Genomic DNA, 21111 nt, shown 5'->3' with positions numbered 1-21111 from the left:
TTTTTTTTTTTTTTTTTTTTTTTTGGTACCGGGGATCGAACTCACGTCATTGTGCTTGCAAGGCAGTCCACTGAACCGCTGAGCTAAATCCCTGGCCCTAGAGCATTTTCTTTACTTGAAGAGGCACTGTTAGTTTTTGAGGCAAAGTATCCCAGCGTATAGTGGTACCCAAAGATTGGGGCAGCTGTTCAGAATGTCATCCAGTGCTACAGAGTCATCTACAGTGTGATGAGAAAAAACCAGCTAATCCTCTGACATCACTGGTACCTTTTTTCAGGTGGGTAGACAGAATTGAATCCATTTTTAACATCAGGTGTGAGCAAATTTCAGTTTTATGCTCCATTTCCTATTGCTAATGATCTTCAGGGCCACCGTCCTCCCCTACCCTCCCTCCTCCAGTTAGTAACTCTCTTCAGTTCACTCCATGCAATCCCCTAGATGCCAGGTGTTGTACTGTGCTATTCCACCATTTTACTGAAAAGATAAAAATAATTTATTTACAGTTTTGCTGTACTCTTCCATCATTTTAAGGTAACCGAAAAAATAGTATTTGTAGTATATTTGAGTGTGTGTTTGGTTTTTTAATGCTTTATAAGTATATTTGTGTCAGTTATGTAAGACTCTCTTTGTAAGATTGACAAACAAATCTGACTTCCAAACATTCTTTCAGAATGGAATACATTTGTAAGTTGAGGACTTATTGCATTGATTTTCTTGCAAAAATAACTTTAGCTATGCCAAGATTTATTTTAGAAAGGCAGCCTCTCACAATAAGATAGTAACTGGGACAACCACAGTACCATTATGAGCTATAGGAAAATAAATCTATAAAATTGATTTTCCTATTTAATAAAAAATAGACGAGTGAAAATCCACAGCTATGGGAAAAAATCAATGTAAGTAAATAATAGAAGCCCCAAAAGCAAATATGTAAATATTAGAAAGATGCCTCACAAAGATCAACTGTAATTGGGGAAGTTGTTATGAAAGCAATTTCAGAAAATATCTGCACAAATATTTTAAAAAATACAGAATATTCCATGCTCTATGTTTAGGGGTAATTTAAAGTGCCCATTTAATCACTGTAAATTTCCCCTCCTCTGTTTTTTCTGGGTAGTAAAGCATTTTATAGGATTTTTGCACTTCCTGCTGCAAAAATGTTTCTCATTTGTGAAAAATTAAAAACCCTGCAATTTAAAATACAAAATGGAGACTCTTTTCACTATAATACAAGATGAAAACTGGATATTTGCTTATTTTTCCATATTGTGATTTTTTTTTAAACCAAGTTATATCTTTTCAGGCCAGCCACACACTTTAACTGAAAAATAATCCACTGTGCACAGTAACAGTGAGCACGTCTACGGTAGAGCCAGGCACCAAAAACATTTCTAGGGGTCGGCAATCTTGTTGCTAAATTTTACCTATTGAACGGGAATGTGTTTCTCTGCAGTCAAAGCCAAACTTATTGGTGGAAAAGTTTTCCCTCATTCCCTCCACACGTCCAGGCTTATGGACACTTCCTCTCAAGCGTCTCAGGAATTTTCTTGTTTTCAGTTTTATTACTTCTATCTTTCCGCCAAATGTAAATGAGATGTGGCTCTGGGCACTGAACATGCCGTCTATCATAACTGATAACCGGTGCATTTGTTGGGTCCAAATGAATTGTGCTCTATGTAACAAATGCGAAAAGCTTAACTCCTGTAAGCCAACCCCCTCCTGAGAGGATAACCTGCCCTGCTCAACCCTAAAGGGGGCTCAGTCTCTTTGTGGAGAAGTCCCAGACTGACCGCCTGACACTAAAAATAACACTGTAGATTTGCCTCCAAAACTTCTGGGTGCATCTTCCATTCTCCTGGACTACCTGTCTGTATGTTCTGCCTGGTACTTTTTGCCACTATACTGTGGTCTACTCTTTGGTATGGCCCTAAACTAAGAGTAGTTTTTATATTTTAAAAATAATCTTTTGTTGTTACAAAGATACAACAAAGAACTCTATGTGGTCCATAAAGCTAAAACATTTATATATCTGTCCTTTAACAGAAAAAGTTTGTAAACTTTTCATTTATACCAATGTTGTACAGACTTTGGGAAGTGCAATTATAAGTCCAAGATAATGTTCATTTTCAAAGATACTTTAAAAGTTGTCTTCTAATGTTGTTTTCAGAATTTTTTCTTTTCAATTATTCTTCTTTTTCAACTTTATCTACGTTCATCCTTTCCTTGATTTTGAAAGGTTTCCAATTTTCAGTAAATGAAATCAACTATTATTTTTGAATTTATCTCTAGCATTTATGTGCTCTTCCCAAATACTTCTCTTTATTTTTTCATAGGTACAAAATTTAATAGTCAGGTAGGCTTTTGTACTGGCTTTCTGGCATGTCTGGGCATTAACTTGATAATCTAACTTTCTAGCCTTCACTTTTCCTTTAATCATCATAGCCAAGAGCTCAAACTGAGGAGAATTTTGGCAAGGTCCATATTATAGCAGATAGGTAAGTTAATTAGATATTTTGTAGGCAGTTAGACAGGTCCAGCCCAGGAAGAGCCAACATGGAGGACAATCAAGACTCAAGCACTGAAGGCCAGAATTGTAAAAAAAAGAGAAATTACTACATACTTGTGTTTCTCCTGGGGATGAATAGTAGTGATTGATATTCTAAATAAGATCAATTACCTGGGTGGGAGACCAAGTTCTTAGCCCAGCCTTTTCAGGAAACATCCCTGACCCCCACCCTTACTGAAAATCCTCCTACCCTTGCTATGTGACTTCTCCCCCATTTGACCCCCATTTAATCAATATTACCTGGGTGACTGTACTTGTAATCTTTCTGGTTTGGTTTTTGCCCCACCTCATGACCACCTTGTAATTTTCCATTGGGTCTTACAGTTTTGTCCCACTTTGTACCCACCTCACCACATGGCTTTGAGAAGTGGGCAACCCAAAAACCCACTTTCCAGTTCCCCCTTCTGTCTCTCTTAGACAAAAGCTTTCTTTCTCACAATACATTTTTCCTACTCTTAACCTCGATTGTTCCTATAATTCATTCTTCAATTTTAGAGAACACAAAACTCATGTTTCAGATATCTAGTAGGTTTGGGAGTTACATCTCTTCCCCATATATCAATATCAAGGAGCATAGAAATAAACCATCTAATGATTTACTTTTTCATTGAAAGTCTGAGGTGTTAAATCTGTAGATAAATTCTAAATCCCAGATTCTTAGGGAATAAGCACCCTATTCCTACCATTGTTAAGTACGATACTGATAGACTTTATTTGATTTTTGAGGAAAAAAATTTATCTTGGGGTACCTCTAACATTTCTTGGGCACAAAAAGAATGATACTGTTGGCAGTCTATACTTCCCAGAGTGATCAGTGCAATGCATGTCCAAGCTTTCTTTTCCATTCTGTCATTAAGGCTTGATATATGTGATACTTTGGAGAAGAGATATCAATCCCCAGACCTCATCATTTTTTTTTTTTTTTTGTCTAACTAGTCTGTTGAAAGTGGTGGGCATAAGAGAGGTCACTGAGGAGTTCCTAAGAGCCTCTATAAACTCCAAGATCTTTTAAGCAGAGTGATGTCCTTCATACTCATAAGTACTGACTAAACTGGTTGAAAATCACTACTGTTGGATAAACCTAAATTTTATACATGTTACAGAAACCTTCATGAACCGTACCATCTAGTGCACCAAATTTCAGCTAACCGTGAAAGGAGTACCAATGCTTTTTGTAACTCTGACAGTAAAGCTCGACGTGATGGACACCAAGGAGAAAAAAAAAAAAATCAACAAGCCATAGTTCTCAGTGACAATGGAAAATTTTGAGGTCCAAATATGATAACCTGAGAATTAATATTTTCTTTGGCAAAGGCAAGTGTATCATAAAGAAAAAATAAGAGAAAAGGAAAAGAAATGGAAACAAAGTCTTTGTAAATAGGGAAGGGTGGATGGAGTGAAGGGAGGCCAGGAGAATGGGGTAAAAATAAGAACCAAGGCCCATCATGTAAAGGTACAAGATCCCAATGATGAATGTAACTGTATCATATAATGTACCAATAAAGAAAAAAAATTGGAAAAACTTTTCCATGATCAAATTCATATGCTTTGGTTCCTCATCCTTTAAATACTACTAGACATGGCTGGAAAACATAGAGATAACTACCAATGCCTGGTACAGAGGAGCAGTCAAATATTCCAACTTGAGTATGGTCATTTAAAAGTGGAGTTTTCATTTTTTTCAACCCAGAAACATTTGAATTTTCAGTTTTTTCCAAAATGAAAAAATATGAGCCACCAATGATGCTCCAAATGATCCTCTAATATTTTGGCTGAAACTAGTTTAGAATCTGGAAGTTTATGTATTATATCCACATATATTTCTTGAGCAGCCATAAAATTAAGAAGCAAAATGCTGGGTTTTTTTCTTTGTTATTTAAAGTGTATCCAGGAGGAAAATAAGGAGTAATAGGGGTCAGGGATTTAGCTCAGTGGTGCTGCCACTTGTCTCACAAGCTCAAGGTTAAAAAAAAAAGCAGTAACACTTGCTGTAATATATAATTTTACAAAGATTGTCTTGGGTTGCACAATCTATCTATCTTACATTAATAAGACCATCTAACATGAATCTAAACCTGAATCATATTTATGAAGCTAAGCAGTCTCCTTTGGAGCAGTTTGCATGCATTTAACAAAATCACTGTTGACAGTTCTGTCACTGAGCTTCTAACACACTGTATGACAAAATTCACTAAACTTTCCCCTGATCCATCTCCATATTTCATTGCAGCCATCCCAGATCTAGAAATGAAGAGGCCAGGATAACCGTTGACTTCTTTTGTTCTGCAGAGCATTCCATCATCACTACAGTTTTCAACTCCAATGCAGAGTAATCCATCCTTGCCTTTAGCAAATTCTATCCAAGTGGGGGCTAAGTTATGGTACCGTGAATACCCTGGGGAGTAAAATTTATGAACCACAGCTCTCCATAATTAACAGCAGTATTGAATTCTCTCCTTTTCAGTGTTATCATTTCAGGATCATTGTGATAAATAGCAAAATCATAACAATGATAGTTCCAGCTTTCACACTAGCCTTCTTGGTTATCTTTAAGTCCCTTCTCTCTGTATTTGTAGTGTTTTTTCCATAGATCTTCATCTCTGAGTACTTCATATGGTCTATTGGCTTTTTAAGAAATCACCATGTCCATTTGGGTTAAGAGTCAATTTTTCATAAGCTTGTATTATTTCTCTACTGCTTGCAGTTTTAGTTACTCCAGGTAAACTGTAAAAATCCTGATCTGTCCCCGCATCTGTCTACCATATACACCATCAGAAGACAGACCAATCCTTTTTAAGTCTCTGATATAGTCATCTTTATTTAACCAGACTCTCATTCTCCTTCTCTTATAAGTTATGATTTAAGTAAACGTAAGACACCATGCTGGCTCCAGCTGCTGTGATATGTAAAGTTTAGAACTTTGGTCCACATTACTTCAATGGTGAATTAAGAGTCACAAAATTGTCTTCAGATGTGTTAATCTGAAAATGGTCTCCTTTTCATCTCACCAAAAATACCTTTGTAAGATATGCTGATGAAGAATAAGAAATATGCTGTTTTAGGAAGTAGCCACTGGGTGAGCTCGGACTACAGGAGGACATGCTGCACAGGCAGTGAGAGCTTGCTATATAATGTTTAATTCAGGTTAAACATCCACCTGCTCAAACTTTTATCATTTCTTTGTGATAAAAACACTCAGACTCCTTTCTTCTAGCTTTTTGTAATATACAGTGCATTATCATTTTGTGTTGTTATCCTACTGTGCAATGGAATACCAGAACTTCTCAGTGACCATAACTTACTTAGGATTCAGTAATCAACTCCTCTTCTTACTCTCCCTAGTCTTTGGTTACCATCACTATACTCCAACTACTATAAGATCAACTTCTTAATATTTCACATATAACTGAGATTATGCAGTGCTTATCTTTCTGTGCATACTTTATTTCACTTAACATACTGAGATTATCACTTTATTTATTTATTTATTTATTTATTTATTTATTTATTTATTTATTTATTTATTGGTGCTGGGCTCGAACTCGGGTCCTGGTGCTTGCAAGGCAGGCGGCAAAACTACTGGGCTAAATCCCCGGCCCTGAGATTATCACTTTGGTAAGAATGGCTATTATGAAAAAAGACAAAAGATGCCAGGTGCCAGCAAGGACGTGGAGGAAAGGGAACCCTTGCACACCACTGGTGGCAATATCAATTAGCACAATTCTGGAAAAAGATATAGAGGTTCCTCAAAAATTAAAAACAGAACTACTTATGGGCCAGCAATCCCACTACTGAGTATATATCCAAAGGAAATAAAATTAGTATGTTGAAGAGTTATCTGTGCTCTGACATTTACTGCAGCAGTATTCACAACAGCCAAGACGTGGAAATGATCTAAGTGTTCACCAACTGGTGAATGAGTAAAGAAAAGGTATATATCTGCTATGGGATATTATTCAGTCATTAAAAACGAAACCTTAGTTGCAACAACATGAGTGGAACTGGAGATCATTATGTTAAGTGATACAACTTTATTTTTAAAATATTTTAATAGAAATGGTCAAATATTTTAAAGTAGAACAAAATATGGACTTCCATGTTCATCTCATTCAACTTCAACAGTGATGAACACAATCATGTCTCACTTATCCAGGCTGCATGCTCCTATACAATTAAAAATGCAGCCCCATAAGACTGTAAATTTTTTACCTTATTATATGATTTTTAGTGATAATTTTCATGATTCTGTTGCATAGTGCTTGAACATGGACTGCATAGGTGATAGGGGAATGCGGTGTGGGAGAGAGCACATGTAGTGCAAACTCTTCTTCCTCTGCCTGCCACACAGTCAAACAGAAACCCTCTTGCATCAAACATTGCATGCATATGCTCAATTGAATAAATAAAGTGCAGTAATTACAGATAATGGTATTTCAACCCATGTACGTATATGCGTACCTGTAAAGACAGGCATTTATTGTTATTAAGCAATCATATAAGTTTTCTTATTTAATTATTAAAGTTGGACTTGTGTTATTTAGTAAAATAATTTTATAAGCTCAAAGTAAATTTTTTTTTGGTACCAGGAATTGAACTCAGGACCTTGCTCTTATGAGGTGGTTGGCAGAACCATTGAGCCAAATCTCTGGCCCCTCAAAGTAAATTTTTTTAGCAGCTGTGTTATAGAAACTACAAAAATATATCAAAGTTTTTGTTTTGAAATTGTTATAGTATAAATACACTCCTAATGCTAGAAATATTATAATAAAAATACATTAAAGGAATTTTTGTTATTTATATACACTATATTATATATTTTATATGTGGCCCCAAACAATTTTCTTCACTCAGTGTGGCTCAGCAAAACATAAATTTGGACACTCATAATCTATACCTTCACTCCACTCTCTTATCTCTACTAAATTATTTTGAAGAAAATGCCAATAATCATATGATTTCATCTATAAGGACTTCAGTATATACCTCTGAAGGATAAACCTTAAAATTATCATAACGCTATTTCAGACCTAAAAGTATTTTAAAATTCTTCAATAATTTCAAGCTTCTAGTCAATGGCCACATTTCCAAATTATCTTATGAGCTATGATTGGTAGTTTTAGCTCTCAGCATTTTTTAATCTGTACAGTTGTTTTCCTGCTCTCTTTTGTTCTCTCTCTTTTTCATTTTTGTTGAATAAATCAATTGTTTGTCCTGAATGAGATTTCATATTCTACACTTTGCTTACTCATCTGTGTGGCACTGTTAGACATATTATTATGTCCCTTTTATTTTCTATAAATTTGACTGATCTAGAGGCTTATTAGGTTCCCATTTTACTTTTTTCTAAGGCTGCTTTATAATTTGTGTTGGGAGCTGAGCGTGGTGGTGCACACTTATAATTCCAGCACTCAGGAGGCTGAGGCAGGAGGATCCCTATGAGTTCGAGACCAGCCTGAGCTACATAGTGAGTTCCAGGTCAGTCTCAACTACATAGTGAGACCCTATTAAAAAAAAAACAAACAAAAACCCCCCAAATTGTGTTGGGTACTTCACCAGGAAGTATATATTTAATTTTCTTTGGTTTTTTGTGATATCTGCTACTAATGATCCTTATTAGGCCCATGAATTGATTATAGGTTGCCAAATATTATACTGTTCTATTATTTCACCTTTGTCATTACAGAAAAACTTCCTCTCATCATTTAGTTGATTACCCACCAATACTTTTATCACAACTTCTCCAAACATTTTCATTGTTTGAAGATTGTTCCATAATGAATTTTTCAGAAAAATTTTCTGAGTTCTTGTGTATTTATAACACCTTGCACACAGTATTTATAGTTGAAGGCCAGTTTGGTTAAAGTTCATGAGTGACATTTCTCTTGATTTCTAAGATAAGTTTATTGGCTTACATTTCTGGAGGTTGAAAGTCCAATGTCAAGTTGTGGGCAGGGCTAATTCCTGTTCTAGGCTTTTATCCTTGATTTGCAGATGGCCATCTTCTGGCACCTTTACGTGGTCATCTCTGTGTGTCCTTCCTTCTATTTTCTCTCTATGTTTTTTCCAGTACTGAAGATTTAAGTCAGAGCCTTTGCACCAAGTTACAACCCCAGCTCTATTTTACTTTTTAGTTTGTAATAGGATCTTGTCAAATTGCCCAGGCTAGGCTCCAAATTGTGATCCTCCTGTCTCAGCCTCCCAGGATGCTGGGATTATAGGCACATACCACCTCATCCAGCTTCACCTTTTCTTCTTACTGGGATGCCAGTATGTTATATTAAGGATTGACTCTATCAGGCTTGTTTTTTTAAGCCTTATTTTACATTAATCACCTGTTTGAAGTCCAAATACACTTACAATGTGAGGAGCTAGGGATCAGAATTTCAAAATAAAAAAGAAGTGGGTACCACACTATTTAAATAATCAACTTTCTCTCCAATGTGAGTTCATATATTCATATTACAGTTTGTGGAATTAGAAAAGGATTTCCAAGATTCTCTACATTAACAGGGTTTCCCTCCAGCTAAGTTTCTGATGTGAATCCTTCGAATTTAGCAAAATCTTTTTCAGGTTCTCAGTTGACACAGAATTATCTTCACTGTGAATTTTTACATATTTGTTAAGATCTGAGATAGTGAAGACATCCCTAAATGCTTCCCATTTGTAGGTTTCTACACATAGTTCATCTGTGTCTTTGAAGTGAACAGGATAACTTTAAGCTTTCTCACAGCCCTTACATTGAGTTTCTGTTCTCTATGCCTTTGTTCATGATTCTGAAAGGAACCAAGAGAACCGAAGGCTTTCACACTATATTCAGAGGGATTCTCTCTGCGTGTTCTTTCATGTAACTGAAATAAATGGGGACATCGGAAGGGTTTCTCACACTGCTTTCATTCCTAGAGTTTTTCTCCAATGTGGATTTGCATGTGAAGGGTGACACATTCCAGATGTATAGTTTTTTGGCACTGTGAGTCCACATGTGCTTATTACACATTAAGACTGGAGGGATGTGTAAACACTTTCCCAAATTTCTAGCATTCAAAGGGCTTCTCTCTAGTGTGGGTTCTCATGAGTTCACTAGGGGGGAGGATACGGCGAAGGCTTTCCCACACTCCTTACACTCATGGAGCCTCTCCACCATGGATGCGGACATGATTGGTGAGGTCTGAGATCTGAATGAGGGCATTTCCACAATTCGTTTATTGAAAGATTTTATTCCAGGGTGAATTTGAAGGTGATGGTGAAGGGACAAGGAGTTTCTAAAGGATTTCCCACACACCTTACACTCAAAAGGGCTTCTGTACCATGTAATTTTTTACATGTTCACTGAGTTGAGAAGATGTAAAGATGATCCCACCTTCCTTCCATTCATATGGTTTCTCTCTAATGTGAATTTTCAAGTGTTTACTTAGGCATGAGGAAACTGTGTAAGCTTTCCTACATTCCATACATTTATACAGCTTCTCTCCAGTGTGAGGCTTTCTATGCTGAATGAACTGACAACTTTTAGTGAAGGTTTTCCCACATTCCTTACATTCACAGGGGTTGTCTCCACCGTGGGTTTCCATGTGAATATTAAGGTAGGTAGAGTACCTAAAGCATTCTCCTGATTTTTTTACACTTATAGGGTTTCTAGTTTTTGTTTGTTTGTTTGTTTTTCCTTTCACCGAGTTTGCATCAGCACAGCATGGCTGCTGTAGTGCGGGAAATCCATCCCGTATTCCTTCAGTTCATGGAGTTTGTTGCCTTTGCATGTTGTCCTATTATACTGAAGGTCTGACTGATCAACAAAGGCTTCCCCACAGTAATGGCCTTCAAGGGGTTTATCCTGAATGTACCTTCTTGGGTAAAGGACAGTTGGAGGCAGGTTGAAGTTTGGTTTGCATGGATTCTACATAGAAAGTTTCCCTCCGGTAGAGATTTCCTTGTGCAGAGGAAGGAAATCTATTCCGTGCGGATCACACAGAAGTGCTCCCTGAATTTGTGTTCCCCCAAGTGACTTAAGGCATGCATGTCCACTGATGAAGTCTCCAAAGAGCTTATAATCGCCAAGCTCTGCTCCACTGTAACTTCCCACCATACACATTTCCCCGGAAGTTTGTTTCCTCAGAAAATCCTGCTGAAGTGCTGATCCTTCAGTATTAAGTCCCATTTCCCATTTTTGGTGCACTCTCTTTCCCCTGTCCTTGACACTTCTTGTTCCAACCAAGAGATCAGGCTGGGATTGAAGAGCTCCCACCCCACTGAGGCCAGGTTCTGGTAGTTCTCCCGTATTACTCTGTGTGTGTATAGGTTTCTCTGAGTTGGATCCAGTAAAGTCCACTCTTCCCGGGTGAAGTCCACAGCCGCATCCTCAGAGTTCACTGACTCTTGATAACAGCTTGGCAGACAGTTTTCCTTGATGCCTCTGTCTTTTCTTCATGAAAGAAAAACTGTGGGAGGAAACTGGCTGCCCTAAGGCTCACAGGGAGGCTCCTACCCTTATGTGACTGAACACTGCTTTCCTTTATCTGAGGTCACTTCAGGACAGCTTATGAAGCTCCATGGACAGTGGCAGTCTCCATTCCTGTTTATTCAAGGTTGAATCCTCGGCTCACAGCATTTGGCAGGTCCTTGAAGCTGGAGGACACAGCCCTGGCATCAAGGGAACCTGAACAGGTTCCTTTTCTTAGGGTAAAGGTTCACACACTGTATGGAGTCCTTTGAAGACCTGAGGACCATTTCTGAAAATGACCGAGAAAGTGCGCTCAGGACATGACGCGAACTGGCTCCCGACAGTATTGTGGGAGCGATGGCCACAGGAACCGAGGCCCAGGCCCAGGCAACTGCAGCCAGAGGCCTGTGACATACTCATCCTCTCACCGCTCTTTCTATCACCAGTCTTCCCCTCTCCCTTGCCTGGCCTTACCAATGCTGGCTTAAGATCAACTACAACTAAGGAAAACACAAACTCGATCGCATACAGCCAGCGCCAGAAAGGACTGCCATATCTGTCTTGAATATGTAATATACGTTATTCTGTTCTTTTGACATACAGCCTCACTATGGAAAATCTGATGGCAATTTGATTTTTTTCTTATAAGAGATTTTGTCTCGTTATATGGATGCCCAAGGAATTTCTCTTTATTTTCTTTAAAATCCTATAACTTTAAGAAATGATGTCATTAGATTCATTCATAGGAAAATGGATACATATTGAGGATATACTCCTAAGTGAAATAAATAAGTCACACGTGTAAATACTGAATAGTTTCTCTGGTGTGAATTAACTATAATAGTACATAAGATCCTAATGAGATAATTGACAATGTGAAATAGGAAGAAAGTGGCTAAAGGTCTAGGGAAAGTGAGAAGGGTAGTGGAAAGGTAATAAGGGAAAAGAAAAAAATAGGAGAAAATGAAAAATGGAAATAAAGTGTTTGTAAATGGGGAGGGGATGAGGGGGTAAAGGGAGGGCAGGGACAAGGGGGAAAAATGAGAACCAAGACCTGTCATGTAAAGGTACAAGATCCCAATAATGAATGTAACTGTACTGTATACCTAAAATGTACCAATAAACTAAAAGAGAGAGAAAAGAAGAAATGATGTCTTGATATTAGCCATTCTCAATCAATTTACTTAGGCAAATGTAGAGATTCAAATAACTTTATTTTAGAAAACTTCTAGCTGTTATAGTGTTCAGGATTTGTTATGTTCCATTGTTTACATTTTCTACTTTGGAGATTCTTTGGCAGGGAATTTTGACTTGGTTGAAACTTGTGAATCCTTTCTTGGAGAAAGTGCTCATAAATACACAAATTATAATACTGTACATAGGTTTATAGAGGAAAGTAATATATTAAAATATAGTTTTATTAAAACAGAAAACACAGATTGAGCACATATTTACATATCTATGCTCAACAGTAACTTTATCCACAATAGCCAAACTGTAATTAACTCGAGTGCCCAGTGACAGAATGCTTAAACAAAATTGAAAAAGATACATGTGATAGAATATTATTCAGCCTTTAAAGGCTTAATCCATCCGCAATTTATTGATAAAGCTGACCAGTGAATTACTTTTGTGTCTTTCTTGACTAGGTTTCTTTCTCTATATAATGTCCTTTTACTTTCATATAAACATTGTTCAAGTTTTTACTATTTTTCAGTGTTTAATTTTGGGGGGCTACCAGGGTGGAACTTGGTACCTCGTGCTTGTGAGCCAGGCAATGATTGTTTAATGTGCTTTGACGTTCACCTATTGCCTATAAAACTATCAATGAGCCTATTCTATTCCCTTCATCTTCTTCTCCCACTTTTAGCATTATTCTCCTGTGTTTGTCTTTTTCTTTGTTGTTTTTTTTTTAGGATTAAAAGTGTAACTTTATTTAGGTGTTACTTGTACCTATAGTAAGATATAGAAACATAAAAATTGTTTGACAGAATTTTTTACACTACTTTCAATTTATAATAACATTGGTAATACTGCAAGAGGACAGATACTCTGCTTCATAAAACAAAAATTATTTGCTTCTTTGGTTGATACAATCCCAGGAATCTTTAATGGATTACAATATATTTCAGTTGCAAATTATTATGAAACTTTTATAACCTAGACACTTGGTGCTCATAAAAGATGCTGATGTTGCTAAAAATTTACTGAAATGAAAACATGAATTCTCTAATAGCATCCTTAATAAAAACATGAGGTACCAAATCTCACAGTCAGGGCTAACAATGCACAATCACTTGCCTTGGGCTCAGTCCACAGTACTTGTGCAGCGACACATGAACTTAGTCATCTTTCTGTCCTTCTGTTCAGGTCTACACTATGAGAAAAAAGCTTGTAAGACAGCCAACTAAAATATATGCAAGGAATAAAACTGGGAATAATTTATCATTGTGATTTAAAACCTAAAATTTATAAAGTAAAATATGCTGCTAAATGATTTTCTCCATTTGTTTCTGTAAATACTTTTGGAAAATGAAAACCAAGAATTCAGACCGCACTTTGTTGATGCAATATCATATTAGATCTGAATTTAAAATTTTAGGCTAAATCAAATTTGTTGGAAAGATACTCTAAAATTAATTTAATTTAGGTTTTTGTCATTTCCCGTTATATTAAAGGTGACAGACAACAGGAGGGCAGAAGCTTTCTCATTAGTCATAAAATCAAATTAAATATAACTTGTTGATTAAACTGTATAACAACTAATAATTAACAGGCTCATGAATATTTATGATAAAGTGCCATAATTTTATTGTAATAGGATATAAATAGAAGAGATCCTGACATAGTAGCTTTAATGTGGTCCCTTCGTCCTGAGAACAAAGGGCCACACAAAGCAAACACATGCTGCTGAATGAGCCCTAGGATTATTCAGGGCACTCCTGACATCAAAGTAATACAAAGGCCAACTATCAAGGAAGAAATAAGACCAAAAAGGGTCAGAGTCCCAAGACTAATGCCAAGGTAGCAGGTCTCCACATTGGAAGAAGGAGAGAAATTTAAGTTTATTACAAACAACTAACACTCGAGGAAATTATAGTGACAGCTCAGTGGTGGCCAGCTCCAGAGCAAGGTGCTAGGAGAGCAGATGCTGGCAGCAGGCCCAGCACAGAGGGCTCAAACATGGCCAAGTGAAGTCTTGGAAGAGAGTGCAGATGTTGGGATTTTTAGTTTCATATTAATGACTAGATTCCAGCACACAGGAGGGTGCCTATGACAGACACCCCAAGTCAACAGGTATCTATGCAGAGGCGCACAGGGGTGAGACATGGGCAGCTGGCTGGTTTGCCCAGAACTCTCTCTCCCATCCTGATGACATCCTCCCTGCAACTGACACGGACTGCTGGAGTTCACTGGAGCTTCCTAGACCTGCATCCTTTGGAAACACAGCAGACTGGGAAGCTCTTCTCACCATGGGAAGTGTCTCAGCACACTTCGACTTCCTATCTACAATCCAAGCCTGGGAAATTACTTTCTCTGACCAAGCAATTACCTTCCATCCAGAATTACAATGTGGAAGGTATGCTTTTTTTTTCCCTGGTCTGCCTGAGCAGATCTGTGGGATCACTAGAAGGCAAGAACAGGGCAGAAGAGGCAAAAGCAAGGTGCTTGGCCACAGCTACAGGTTGAACAGGGTCATCTGGTGAGGTATTTCTCAAAATGTAATGTGCCAAAAATATGAAAGAAGAGAAGCACGTGCTTCTAGGAAGGCGGGCTGGGTAAGGCCCTGCTCACAGGGCTGAACCCTGGTCTGGCCACAGCACCAAGAAAAATAAAGAGCTATCATCTTTCACTTAAACCTAAGCTTCTATGATTTGGACCTAGTGCAGTGGGCCCCTCTGCACCCAGGGTCCCATAATACCAGTCTGCAAAGCTGGGTGCTACAGCCCTCAGATAGCCTGTGTTCTGGCTGCTGCCCAAGCCATCAGATCTGGCCAATATTGCAAGCGGCCTTGATGGCCCCCGAGGGGAAAGAAACTTGTTCTCATTTACGTTACTACTGAGTTGCTGAAAGCTCACAAAAATCACCAAGTGTTTATTAAGTGAACTGAATGTCCACAGGGAAGCCTGCCTGAAAAGGACCTTTCCAATTTCATATTTAGTGAGTGAGTGTAAAGGCAAGGAAATAATTCAGCCAAGCATTCAAATTCACTCAGAGGCAACCAAGCCAAAAGATGGAGTGCAGGAACATTTGATTCTCTTGACCTGTTAAACCCTTCCCTCTAGAACCAATTTCTTCTGAAACACATTGAAATAAAAAAGGTTTAAAAAAGGTAAAACAGCATCACTTACTGAGTAGACGACATCACTGACACAGTCATTAATCTCGCAAGGACCTAACATGAGGCAGCTTCACAAACACACAGCAAGTCTACATAATCATAATGATCAACAAGTAAAGCAAATACTCTTATGACCAAAAGGGAAGAAAGATGCTGTTTTCAGGATAATGCAATAGTTACGGCATACCTCCCTATGTGCAGCATGATGTGCTATGTTTTGTGGCACTTAAGTATTACACAGCAATTACTGAAAAACCCAGAATTCTTGGATGTGCCGAAGCAAAATCACATTATCAATACAAAAGGTGCTACACTACAGGATTATTATACCACTGTCTGTGTGCTGAGACCACTTGAAATCTCTGGTACCCTTCCGCAGTGTCCTGGCTGTCCTCGACCACTTGCCCTGCAGTTTCAGGAGGACCAGTCAGTCTCATCGAACTCCGAGTCCTCATCAGAGTCGCTGTACTTCCCCCGAGATGCGCCTGGATAGGATCGAGGCCACATCATTCCCAATAGGTTCCCTCTTAGCCTCCTGCTCATTCTACTCCTGCACCTTTTTCAGCTGGATTCCCATCCGAGTGGCCGCAAGGAGGTCACTTTGAGCATCACTTATGGGTGGCTGCGCAGGCTCTGGACGTTTTGCCTCAGGCAACAGGGGGTCCATGCATTGGGGAGGATGAACGAGAAGAGCCAGGGCCAGAAGGGCCTGGTGGGAGGAGGTGGGCCCGGAGGAGGCAGCGCTGTGAGGGTGGTGAGAGGAGCAGAGTAGGTGGAACCAGCCCATGCAGGAAATGAAGGTTGTGTGGGGATCTGCAGAAGGCTAACAAAGTAGTTTGTGCTGAAGAAATCATAGGTAGAGGTGGAGGAGGTGGTGGTCCTGAAGGGTTGTAATACTCAATTATCTGTACTGGAAGCATCTCATAATCTGCTGGAGCCATTGGTGCAGAGGCCTGAGACCCCTCTGGAGCTTGGTGAGGAGGCGGTGGCGGTGGCTGTTGAGATCTATTTAGGGCTGGCCACGTGCCTCACCAAGACAGATGTGGGCCGGTACTCACGCTCAGGGGCCGGGTTTGCAGTCCCAGGAGAGGGTACATCGCCAGCAGTACCGGAAGGGGTCACCGGCTGGGGGCATAGAGAACGGTTGGCGGGGGGCCGGGTCAGAGTAATCCGTAACATCTGAAACATGGGACCTAGTGTCTGGGGACAGAATCCCTCGAAAGACGCTGCACACTCTGAGATGACCCGTTGTCGGGTCTAAACTTTTTGTCAAACGCCGTCATATTCCACTGCCGGCGCTTGTCTCTGGCTTTCCTAACCCTTTTCACCTCACGGGTGGCGCTGTGTATAAGCTTTTGCTCCCGTTGACGTCCTTTCTCTTTCCTTTGTCTTCTGTGTCCTGTAGCAGTTTTTCTTTCCAGAGGTCAAAGACACAGGAAGGGTCACCACAGAACTTCAGCCCATCCTTATCATCCCCGTAAGGGGTCAGGACGTTCAGAGGAGGCGGTTTGTCACTCTGGTTGCAAATGTCAGCAACAAGATTAGGAATGCTGTTCTTTGAAACTACCTGCTGATCTTGGATGATAGAACTTGGGAAAGGTTTTTTCATGGTGATATTCTTTAGTGACACCTCTTCCGCATGGATTGGAATCCAGCCCGGTGACTTTGACAGGGAGGCAATCATTTCTGTCTGGAAGAGAATTCGCTGTGATGTAGAAGTTGTTAGCCTCATTCAACAGCTTACCAAGGATGTCTTCTGAGACTGCTTGGCTGGCATATGATTGCAGAAAGAGTGCTATTGGTACGCACTGAAGCTCACTGTTAATTCCTTCAGGCAGAGCTCCCCGGCACAAATGCCGGGTTCCACGTTCCTCTTCACTAAAGGCACGGCTCACAATCAACTAAGAAAAGGCCAGGTCTGGATGGATTCACTGCTGAATTCTACGAAAACTTCAGGGAAGCTCTAACACCAATCCTCCTCAAGCACGCAATTGTTGACTTAGCGGTTGCAGAGATTTCCCTCAGACGGCGTCACCACTTTGGCTTAGATACCACAGTAGTAACAGCAATCAAAATTAAAACGGTCCGCAGTCTAGCTGCGGGCGCCAGGGCTGCGATCTGAGAGCCAGGGTCGCGCTGAGCCCTGCCCCGCACCACACTGCACCGGCGGCCACGTCTCCTTCCGGGCCTTTTGCTTTGTTTTATCCTTAGTTTTACAACTAAATACAGTGAATGCCTGCTAGTCATCTTGCTGATATTTTACCATTCACCCTTGATTAAATAAATCTCAAACCATGGTTCATTTCTCACAAAGAACTCGTGTATTATTACGGTACCCAGGAGATTTTTTTCATCTTCAAAATATTTTATGACACTGATGCTTAAAGTAAAGTCTGTTTGCATTAGCTCACACTTTCTTTGCTTTAGCTTCCTGATCGTGCTACTCCCTTTGTCTTTCTCCTTGCCTTTTATGTTGCTGTTGAACGTAGGGTGCCTGTCTGATTCTCTCTTGCCTTTTTAGGTTAATTTGAAAATTTCCCCCAATGAGTACCTGAGTACATTTTCTTGATCTTTCTAGTTTACACTTGTTTTACTTTTTGGTATTCTATAGGTTCTTTCAGTGTGAAAATTCAAGTTTCTAAACGTTCTCTGAGGTAGTCTTTGATTATAATTTTAAATAAGTATTCTATTTCATTGTCTTATTTTTATTTCAGAAACTCCAATTGCACACACATTGAACTTTCTTTGCCTTCATTTCATTAATTTTCTAACTACTTTTACATTTTTAAAATTTTCATTATAATTTTGTTGGCTGTTTTCTTGCATTGAACTCTATTAAATTTTATTTTGATCTGTCATTCCTAAGGCAACTTGCAAATTCATTTTTATATTTGTGATTTTTTGCCTTTTTCTTAATATTCCTTTTTCTGAATTAAATCATGTCTAATTTCATTTCTATTTTTTGTTCATTTCCAAAGTTTTAGAGTTTCTGATTTAAGTTACTTTTATGTGAAATGATTGAGAATATTTAATATTGTTTGAATTATTGTATTACAATTTTCTTCTACTTATTGTTTGTTTGAAGAGGAGGATTTTCAAAAGCTAAAATGTTTTCATTACTTTTGCTTTCTTCCTAATGTGAAATGATGTACTGTTCTTAGACTTTGTATTTATTTTTCTAATTTGAGTTATTTTGAATTAATGACACTGTCTTCTAATTATTAAGGCTTTATCTCTGTCTCTATCTTTATCTCTCCTTTTCTCCATTCTTCCTATATTGTTCTCAAATATGTGTGGAAAGATTGAATTTTAACTAACCAGTATTACTCTGTGGCTATAAAGTTTCAAAGGAATTTTTTTTTTTCAGAAAGCAGGCTAGCATAGACAAGTTTCTATATTATTTTTGCTCTGTCAGTGAAAAACTTTTTGCCTTGTCTATTCTTTTACTTGTGTATAGACCTTTGAAGGAACAAGCTTTGGTGGTGATCTCATTTTTAGTTCTCTACATTAAGTAAGTCTAAGCTTTTGGTTCCTGTTCTAGTACAATTATCTGAAGCCTTTTGTCAAGATCTGTAAATATATCCTGAGAAAAATGGCATTAGTTCCTAAATGTCATCCTGTTTTATATCTTTTCCTTTGTTAATCCTCTCAATAAATGCAGAAAAAGCATTCAACAAAATTCAACAACCATTCATGATAAAAACCCCACCGAAAATTGGAATAGATGGTCTTTATGTCAATTTGATAAAGACTATCTATGAAAAGCCAACAGCCAACATCATACTAAATGGTCAAAAACTGAAAACCTTCACAGTAAAATCGGAATAAGACAAAGATGCCCACTATCACTGCTCCTGTTCAATATAGTTCTGGAAACATTAGCCACAGCAATTAGACAAGAGAAGGAAACAAAAGCAATAAAGATAGGAAAGGAAGAAGTGGAGCTGTCATTATTTCCAGATGATATGATACTCTACATAGAAGACCCAAAGAACTCCAACAAAAGACTTCTAGACTTGATTGACAGATTCAGTGGAGTAGTTGGATACAAGGTAAATACTCAAAAATCGATAGCCTTCTTGTACACAAATAACAGACTCACTGAGAGTCAAATTAGAGAAACTATCCCTTTCACAATAGCATCCAAAGAAATGAAATATCTAGGAATCTATCTAACAATGGAGACAAAAGATCTCTACACTGAAAACTACAGCAACCTGAAAAAGACAGATTGAAGAGGTTATAAGAAAATGGAAAAACATTGCTTCTTCCTGGGTAGGAAGAATCAGTATAGTGAAAATGGGCATAGTTCCAAAACTGTTATACAGATTCAATGTAATCCCTATTGAAATCCCATCAGTATATTTCATAGAACTAGAGAAAACAATCCAAAAATTCATTTGGAATTAGAAGGGACCTAGAATAGCAAAAGCAATTCTAGGCCACAGAGACATGGCAGCGGGTATCACAATCCCTAATTTGAAATTATACTACAAAGCCACTGTGTTAAAACAGCATGGTACTGGCAAAGAAACAGACCCTAGGATCTGTAGAATAGATTAGAAGATGCAGAAACATCTCTTCACATACTCAACTAACTCATTTTTGACAAACACCCTCTGTGGAGGAAAGGTAGCCCCTTTAATGAATGGTGTTGGAAAAACCGGATTTCAATTTGTCAAAGATTAAAACTAGATCCATATCTTTCATCATGCACTAAACTAAAATCCAAGTGGATTAAACATCTAAATATTAAAACAGAAGCACTAAACTTACTGGAAGATAAATTAGGCAGAACTCTTGAAGACATTGGCATAGGAAAAGACTTTATGAACAAATCTTTAGTAGCATGGGAACTAGCACAAAGAATCAACAATTGGAACCTCATCTTTTTAAAAAGCTTCTGCACTCCCAGAGAAATCACAATCAGAACTAAGAGACCACCCATAATGTAGGAAAAAATTTTTACCAGCTGTTCCTCAGACAAAGGTCTACTATCTAGAATATATAACGAATTCAAAAAATTGACCCCAAAATATAAAGACCCAATTCAAAAATGGGGCTATGAAATGAACAGATATTTCTCAAAGAAGTAAAGCAGCAAATTAACATATGAAAAATGTTCAGCATCACTGGTTTCGAGAGAATCAGATGAAAACAACACTGAGATTCCATCTCAACCTGCAAAGAATGGCTGCTATCAAAAAAATCAACCAATAACAAATGCTGGTGGGCTTGTGGGGAGATAGGAATCCTTCTTCATTGTTGGTAGGAGTGCAGACTGGTGCAATCAATGTGGAAATCAATATAGAGATACCTCAAACAACTAGGATTAGAAGTCCCATTTGACCCAGATATTCTCTTCTGGGTATCTTCCCAAAAGAATTAAAAGAATCATACCACAGTGTGATATATGATTACCTATGTTTATAGCAGCACAGTTTGCAATAGCTAAAATTGGAAACAGCCCAATTGCCCATCAATTGGAGACTGGATAAAGAAGATGTGTGTGTTTGTGTGTGTTTATAAAATGGAATACTACTCAGCTATAAAGAATGAGAAACTGGAGAGATTTATAGCTAAGTGGATGAACATTGAGGCCATACTCTTAAGTGAAATTAATAAGTTACACATATATAAATACCAAATAGATTATCTTGTGTGAAAAAGTGAAAGTGTAAATAAGAGGAAGTGGGAGGGGTAGAGGAAAGGTAAAAAGGGAAAAGAAAAAATATGTGAAAAGGAAAAACATGGAAACAATGTCTTTG

The 21111-nt window shown here is 38.2% G+C and overlaps 3 pseudogenes; all 3 read right to left on the bottom strand.

Annotated features, from left to right (window-relative positions):
- Positions 1-2260: 2260 nt before the first annotated feature.
- Positions 2261-5402, bottom strand: LOC104872203 (annotated as a pseudogene).
- A 4195-nt stretch (positions 5403-9597) lies between these two features.
- Positions 9598-11420, bottom strand: LOC104872202 (annotated as a pseudogene).
- Positions 11421-15757: 4337 nt separating this feature from the next.
- On the bottom strand, positions 15758-17904 carry LOC104872201 (annotated as a pseudogene).
- Between the last annotated feature and the right edge of the window lie 3207 nt (positions 17905-21111).

The sequence above is a fragment of the Fukomys damarensis genome, unplaced genomic scaffold (genome assembly GCF_012274545.1).
Source record: "Fukomys damarensis isolate Sample0158 unplaced genomic scaffold, DMR_v1.0_HiC HiC_scaffold_15, whole genome shotgun sequence".
NCBI lineage: Eukaryota > Metazoa > Chordata > Mammalia > Rodentia > Bathyergidae > Fukomys > Fukomys damarensis.
Note: the sequence above shows the minus strand (reverse complement) of the source record. Positions and strands in the feature narration are given on the sequence as shown.